A 9372-nucleotide genomic window follows, 5' to 3' on the forward strand; every position below is an offset into this window, starting at 1 on the left:
TTATTATTATTATTATTATTATTATTATTATTATTGTCACTACTGTTGTTGTTGTTATTATTGTTACTATTATTGTTGTTTATAATTTGTACAATTAACCTCATTGTGGTTCGACCCCGATCTTGCCGGGTTATTTATTACTTCGATACTCCTGCACTTGGGAGAAGACATCAATCTTTTAGTCGTGTCATTTTGGTCATGAGAATGTTTTTGGGTTGGGGTTGCTTTTGGCTTTTTAGGCTATTAATAGGTTTATTAAGTTGTTTTGGGTAAAATATAAAATGAGTTGAAGATAAGTTTTTAAACAAAAAAAACTAAAGTTATTCTTGGCAACCTTTACCATCACCAGTCTCTTTGAGAAATTAAAAAATATATATATAAAGATGGGCTCAAGCGTGTAGGCTGGGCTTCTTTTGAGGTTTTCTAGGTTACAAAATAGATAAAAAAAAATAATCATTAAACCTAATTAAGTTGTTGAGTTAGGTTACAAGTTTAACAGTTAATTCACACCATTTAGACTATTATTTGTTGTTTTGCCCCTTAATGTTTTTTAAAAATATAATTTTATCCTTTGTTATTAATAATATACTTTCATTATCTTGGCACCATGCATCTATCATGGTTGTTTTACTTCTAAAACAAATATTTGATGCAGAAAAATTATTATTTAATTTATTTTTATATTATTAAATAAAAAATTATATTTGAAATTAAAGAAAGTAAACTTTTTTGTTTTGAAGTAATGAAGATAAAGCATACATATTCTTTTATACTTTTTTGTTTTGAAAAGATAGAATTTTTTTTTAAATTATATCAAAAATATATTTATTTTTATCATTCCAACCAAATATATTTTTATCATTTTTATTTTGAAATAAAAACTAAATGTAACTTTACAGTTACTTTAAAGAGTAAATTATTTAATAATCCATACAGTAGAAAATTTGTTTGTCCTAATCCCTTTTTTTTTCCCGGAGAAATCTAAAGCTTGGTGGGATCCAATTGAGCACCATCTATTAGGTTTTTTTTTTTTAATTTTTTTTATGTAAAAAGGAACTTACAAATTGAAGTAAAGTGTCTCGCAGGATGGTTTACCTGTGCTCGTTAATTGATAGCATGTGTTTTTGATATTGTGGTTATAGTGATGATTTAAAATAATTTTAGTTTAAAAATAAATTAAAAAAGTTTTTTATTTTTAAAATTTATTTTTTGATGTTAGTATATATATAAAAAATTTAATAAAAAATAATTTTGAAAATTTAAAGAAACCGTGTTTCTAAACAGCTATTAGTCTACATCAAATTAAATTATGTACATCTCCCACTTAATGATTGCTGGTAATAATGCCGACACACGCATTAATAATTCATGTGTAAACTCTAGTTGTGGTGCGATGGAGCTCTACAGAAGCCCAGATGAACGCCGACATCATGTGATATTTGTTTAAGCAGAAAGATGTAATTTAAGAAGATAATTCAAAGTTAATTTAGCTTATTAAGACACTTACTTGAAAACCAAGATTTAAAGACCAGTTCATATTGAATCGTCATTATCAAAAAAGAAAAAAAGAAAAGTAAAGATCAGATTATATATATATATATATATATATATAAAACGAGGTCCAAAAAGAATAAGAGAAATCTTAATTGAGTAAATGAAATAGAATGAATTCACGTTGTTTAAAAAAAAAATTAAGGCTTTTGCGTATTAATATTCTCCAATATAATTCTGTTTTTTATGTTGTTTTTATACACGTTAATAATTTAAACAAATAATTAACTTTAAGTGTGTTTTGATAATTACTTGAAAATTAAGATTTTCAGAAGAGTTCAAATTAAATAATCAAAAAATAAATCCAATAGGAAAATCCCAATGCTCATCTAGAACAAAAAGGGAAAAGATATTTATTGAGTCAATGCATGAAAATATAATAAAAACCACATTTTTCTTATTTAGTAGTACAAATTTGACCTAGAATTGTGCCGCAAGAAAAGTATTAACATCAATTAATTGGAAAAAGTGAACAAATCTTACCCGGGAAAATTCACTATGTTTATGTAAGAGGCTGTGATTTTCCTTTGGCTATCAACATTCAATTCTCAAAATAAATTAAAAATAAAAAAATCAAGAATTTTCTAAGGGTGAAATGGATCGATATGCTTTGATTAAACTAAAGAAATGGATTTAATTACAATTGTTAAGAACTAGCTTGTTTATAGCTTGTTTGTGATGGTGATAAGATGGGTAGCGAGAAATCAATCATGGCGGCCTTGTGGAGTAAAAATCAAGTTGCTTTGACTTCAAAGGACTGAAATGGAGAGTGGTAATGTACAATGGGACTTAATTGACTTCGTCAAAATGGATTTTGCACGCTGTATTGCACTCCTATCATTCTCTCCGCGTTCTCCTACGCGTGTGTTGACTATTGGGATAGATAAAAAAGGACTCATCTCGTTGGGACCCACTTCTACTCTTCAATTATTACAGTCAACCAATCAATTTCTTTCTTTCTTCTTTTTTCTTTTACATTTTTTCAGTCCGATCGTAGTATTTAAATCCAATTCGATGACCGACACAAGTTTGAGGTTTTGAATGTTCATCGAGTCTTTTAATTCAATTTTATTTTTTTAAATAAAAATAATGTTATTTTAGTAAAAAAAAATTAATATGTTTTTGATAGAATCTTAAGTTGGCTAAGTTATCTTGAATTTTAAAATTTTCTTATTTTTTAAACTTAATCTAGTTCCATTCCCTAGCCAACCCTTGGGTCGGGCTAGATTTCAAAACTACGGGTATAAGAATGGCAAAATCACCTGGCTTTTTAGATATCTAATAAAATTCAATTTGTTTGGATCTTGACTAATAATGTTTATGTATATGATGAGATTAGATTTAATTTTATAATTAGATTTAATTTAATTTTTGATATTTTATAAATTTTAAACTCAATTTTTTTTTTATTTAAGATGTTTGAATGTGTAGGATTAGGTTAAATTTTTTATAAATATTATAAATATTTGGAGTCCATATGATGAAGTATAAGAGACAAATACTTAACTTGCTCCAGATTTAGTTAATATAATCTTTTATTTATTTATTTATAACAAATATTCATTGATGCCCATAAGTTACAGATATAATGAAGTTCTTTTCTTATATAAATATTTAAACTATAATGAGAAAATATATGACTAACATGATTGCAATGCCAAGAACTTTAGATTGATGTTTAGTAATTGTTTATAACAAGAACATATAATTGGATGAATATATATTTAGTAAGAAATGCAAACCTCTGCAGTCTTCCCTAGTAAAGTTTGCTAGGAAGAATACTAGAAGAAGCATAAGAGTTAAGGTATTAGTTTATCTTAATAGAAAATCAAATTTAGTGATTTCCAGAAATAAATTAATTAATTTCATATCTATCTAGACTGAATGAAGTAGATCAAATTTAGTGATTTCCAGAAATAAATAAATTAATTTCATATGTTTCTAGACTGAATGATGCTTAAAGGAAGATGCCAAATTTTCAATAAAAAAAATTCTAAAAAATTTATCAATCCTCCTGGAAGAAGACTTCTTGTTCATGCATGATTAATTTTCTTTGTAATTATTTTTCAAAAGACAGATCATTCAGTAAAAAAGAAGATGAAGCGGGCCTACTAGAAAACAATCGCCTGGAATCCCCTCCATCACTTTACCTCCCATCATCCAGAGAGAGAGAGGGAGAGAGGGAGAGAGAGCTAGCATGTTCTTAATTTTATGTAATAACAAAAATGCTACCACTATAAGATATCAATAGATAAAAATCAATCTGGAAAATGAAAGAGAAATTGAATTGTGAGCTGAAAAAAGCAAGACACTACAACTAGATTGGAAATTCTTACTCAAAACATTACCGACTCCTATTTTATCAACCAATTTAAGGTGTTCGGTCCTATTGAACCACCGGAATCCGATATAAAAATAAGATTAGAATGACTAAAAGTAATGTTTTGGAAATCAAGTTTGTCTTCGATGGCTTCTTCGATCGATCATTTTGCTTGCAGCCTCCACTCCTCCTTTCTAAATTGACATGAACCACCATTGATTCAATGAACGAAGAACAAATGTCCGCAAAAAGAAAGCAAATACGATTTTATCAAGTTTTTGTTAAAAAACCATCCTAGTTAAATAATTTATATTATTATTTAATATATTTTCTTAAATAAAAATTCTTTAATCTTAAAATTTGCATATACTCACACTATTTTATACTTAATTTCTATTATATAAATAAAAATAATAAGATCTTAAAATTTGCATATACTCACACTATCTTATACTTAATTTCTATTATATAAACAAAAATAATAAGATTCAAATTCGTAACTATTTGATTATTATGGCTCTGAAGAGCGAAACATGAACAAAAAATTAGGGGGGTCAAATTAAAAAAAATTATTTTAAAAAGATTAAAATTTTTACTAAAATTATAAATATTTACAAGGGAGATGCTGGAAAAAACATTTCCTTACAGGGGTCAGGGCCCCATCAGCCCTTTTATTTTTGTTATTGTCTCTAATATTATGTCAAAAAATCATCTCAACTTAATATATTAAATTGTTAAATAAAGTTTTAAAATATAATTTATATTATTATCTAACGGTTTCTAAGACATGCTATACACAGAAAATCATCTCAACTTAATATATTAAATTATTATCTAACGGTTTCTAGGACATGCTATACACGGATTCCATTAATTTATTTTTTATTATGTTCAAAAAATAGATTTAAAATTATGTAGAAATAAATGGATTTGGTCACTGTCAATTAAACTATGTGGTATATGTATAAAATACTAAATATTAATATGAGTATTAATATTTAGTATTTTAATTCGATTGATGTATAGTTTTCCCTTATGTATCCTTATTTTCTTAGATTAATTTAACAAATGTTCTAATAAAAGTTGAAGGAATGCAATACCTTGCGTCGCGGGTCGTGGGAGAGAGAAAAGAAAACAATTAAAGAATGGAAAAAATACTATTTATATCAAAGCTTTTTATTACACTTACTAAACGGCTATATTGGATCGGGTTGAGCAAGTTTTTTAATATTCAGATTTGTCATCCGATTTATAAAATCTATTTATTATGTTTTTTATTTATTAACATTTATAATATTTATATTATCTATTTTTTTTAATTAGATTGGATAATGCAAATATTACATATATCTCGGTTTTTTCAACACCCTATAGCTAACATAAACATTTTTCCTTGATAAACAAATAGCGAGGAAGACAGGATATAGCTCCCATCGCGTGAAATATCCGAATCCGATTGTTGATACCCATGTATATTTGTTTTTGTTTTTTCATCTTTTATATAATAATAATAATAATAATAATAAAAGCTAAATGATGTCAGTAAAGTATTGTAATTTTAGTGTTTCTCTGGGTTTTTTTTTACGCATGTTTTTTGTATTTTTTTGTTATGATTTTTTTATAATTATTTTTATCAATTTTAGTTTTTAATATTAAAATGGTTGAGAATTTAACTTTGAAATTTTTTTTCCTTTTATTTTGCTTTTCTATAAGGTTAATATAGTTTATGGATTTATTGAGGTAATCCAAGTTGTCCTAGTTTATGAATTTAATAGTTTTTTTAACTAAACTTTTTTTATATAATTTATTTTTTCTTATATTGTTAAAAAAATAATTTTAAAAAAATCATATTATTAAATTTTATAAAGTAATAAAAATTAAAAGATGAAAAGGGAAGCACTATTCACCCAATATTCACTGTATTGTGGATTACAATAATAATCCATGATATTTTGCTTTCCTTTTCTTTTATTTTTTTTTTGAATTTTTATTATAATTTTTTTCAAATTTATTTTTTTCAATTTTATCTTTTAAAATTGAAATTGTTAAGAATTTAGTCTCGTAATTTACCTATTTTTATTTTTCTTTTATATGAGGTTAGTGCGGTTTATGGGTTTGCTAAAGTAACCCCAGTTGTCCTGATTTATGAGTTTGGTGGGTTGTCTTTGTTTTCTTTTTTTAATTGAACTCAACTTTTTTTATAGTCTACCTTTTTTTCATATAGTTAAAAAAAATACTTTTAGAGAAAAGTCATGTTATTAAACTTTATAAAGTAACAAAAATTAAAGGGTATGAGGAAATCATTATTCACCCACACATATTACACTATGAATGACAATAGTAACCCATAATGTTTAGCTTTTTTCTTTATGTTTTTGAATTTTTGTCATGATTTTTTTGGACAATTTCATCTTTGTATATTGGGATGATTGAAAATTTAACTTTATTTTTATTTTACCTTACTATATGGTTAGCATAGTAGGATAATTTGGGTTGCCCTGGTTTACAAGTTTTGTGAAGTGTCTTTTTTAATTGAAATTAACTTTTTTATCATCTATTTTTTTCTCATGTAGTTAAAAAAAAGTTATGTTATTAAACTTTATAAAGTCCATTGATCTATTAACAAGTATAGTTGCTTGACTTGGTTTGTGGATCTGACAAGTTTAACCTTTTAGATTATTATTTTTTCATCCTTAGTTATTGAATTAATTGAAAATTTAATTTTATAATTGATTTTGTTTTGTCTTTTATAAGATTATTGCAATACCAAAAAACATCTTGATATTGAGTTGATTTTTGATTTCATAATCATTTATTTTTATTATTATGTAGTTAAATTAAAAATAGATTAAAAATTCATGTTTTTTTTGTCTTTTAATTGTTTTTAATTTATTTATTTTTATTTCATCATTTAATATTAGATTGGTTGAGAAACAAACTGCATTATTGATTTTTATTTGCTTTCTTGGGATAATTATTTCAAATAAATGTTTACTTTTAGGTTGGTATTTAATTTTGTGAGTATTTGTTTTTGTCATATAATTAAATATAAAAAAATTATTAAATCCAGTAAAGTCCATGACCCAGGTGGCAGGGGGAGGTTGATCCAATCTAATCATCATCTTAATATTTTTTAAAAGTTAAATCATGTTTTTATCATTCATTAATGTTGCATTTAGATTTATAAAATTGATCGATTTAAATTAAATTAGCTCTTGCATAGTCCAATCTAATCATCATCTTAATATTTTTTTAAAGTTAAATCATGTTTTTATCATTAATTAATGTTACATTTAGATTTATAAAATTGATCAATTTAAATTAAATTAGCTCTTGCATAGTTCTAGTAACTAAATCACTCTAAAAAATCATTAAAGATATCTTTTGAACTATGTATATACACAACGATCTAATATTAATAATTATTTTTAAACCCAAATCAAATATATAAAAAAATTGAGGTATTTTAGGTTAGAGATCTAATATTAATAATTATTTTTAAACCCAAATCAAATATATAAAAAAATTGAGGTATTTTAGGTTAGAGATCTAATATTAATAACTATTTTTAAACCCAAATCAAATATATAAAAAAAATTTGAGGTATTTTAGTTTTGAGATCTTGAAATTTTTAAGTATCAAAACATCCAAACTTTAAGATAATTAGGATGAACAAATTCTAAATGTGTATTTGATATTGTGATGCAAATTGTTTTTTAAAAATATATTTTAATTGAAAATATATTAAAATAATATTTTTTTAAGTTTTATTTTATATCAACATATCAAAACTTTTGAGAAGGACTTAAAAATAAAATTTAATATATTTTAAAATGAAAACTAGTTTTAAAAAATACTTTTAAAAAATAATTTGGAACTCAAAAACAAAACACCTTAGATAATGAAACTTTTTTGATATCTATCGTTTCTAAAAATAACCAAAACCTAATAAAATAAAAGAAATTCATATTTCAAATGTTTTTTAAAGCTATTTTAATTGAAAATATATTAAAAAAATATATTTTTTTAAAAAATTATTTTTAATATCAGTACATTAAAATTGCCCATTACATCAAAATTATTAAAAAATTATTTTTAATAAAAAACAATGCAACTTTTAAAAAAAAAATTGGAAAAATAATATAGACGGTAAAGAATCATATACTCTCAAGGAAATCAAACACACACTCATACGCACGCAAAAATTGCCCATTAAGTATGAAATGGGGCACGAAGTGACTGATTTGACTTGTCATTGTCTCTTTCGTAAGTGGAAATGGGGCGACTTCTGAGATTTATGTGTCTTTAAGGTTGTAGATTTCAGACATGGAGAACGAGGAGCATGGATAAGGCTACATTTGCCTCTATTGAAACGTACTAATCCGATCTATATGAAATGCAGCCCTCTTGATTTGCCAATTAACAGTGACACATAGGCCACCATCCTTAAAATGATTGGCTTTTGAAAACCTTAGTCAACAATTAATTGTAATCAACATTTACACTTTTATTGTCCGAGAATCTTCTTCTTCTTCTTTTTCTTAGAAAAAAAAAAGAAAAAAAAAGAGCACATTGAATCATTAAATTAAATAAAAACTAAATTTACCTACATTTACACAATGGGTTGTAATAGTTCTATAGTGATTTTTTTATTTGGTTTTTTATTAAATATTTTTTTTAAAAAATTAATTATTTTATATTAAATTAATTTAAAATTTAATTTTGTGATTTGTTTCAATTGGCTAGATAGATATAAGAATCTCATGTTGTTGAGAAAGAAAATTTTATTAATTTAAATTAATTAAAACTTTGGAGACAGGATTTGAAAAATAAACAAATATCCAACCCTTTTTTTATTTTATATACCTAAATATGAAGACCTTGTATAGCAAAAAAAAATTCCGACAATTAGTTAATGATTATTTTGATAAAATAAAATTTATTTTTATTAATTTAAAATAATTAAAGTTTTAGGGATTGAGTATGAAACTGAACCAAATCCACATTTTTTCCAAGCCAAGAACTGAATTAAATGAGTACGAGGAATCGGCTAATACATGTAACACGCGTGCTAGTACATGATAAAAATCACTATATTGTGGAGTCATGTGGGACTTCTTTCGAAGCTTCAAAGTTGATCTTTTTTAATGTCATTGGAATCATTTAGATTGTGACTTTATTTTTTTATTTTATTTACGTAGGGTGTCCGGGCCAGCTTATGCACACCACGACTAATCCTCACGGTCCATTGAACATCCTGCAAGCCCAGTGAGCAGGTCCTTACCGCGGGGGTGACAGGCATGTATGGTGAGGTTCGAACCCAGGTGTGAAGGAAGGGGGCAAGCCCCTCCCACCGCTAGGCCAGAACCTCACTTGCATTGTGACTTTATTTTGCAACGACACTTGTTAATGGAGAAACTACACGGTGTTTTTGGTGACTATTTTTTTCCTTTCTTATCTACTCTTTTTTTTCTCTGTTTTTTATATTTTTATTTACACAC

Source organism: Populus euphratica, unplaced genomic scaffold (genome assembly GCF_000495115.2).
Source record: "Populus euphratica unplaced genomic scaffold, PopEup_1.0 scaffold403.1, whole genome shotgun sequence".
NCBI lineage: Eukaryota > Viridiplantae > Streptophyta > Magnoliopsida > Malpighiales > Salicaceae > Populus > Populus euphratica.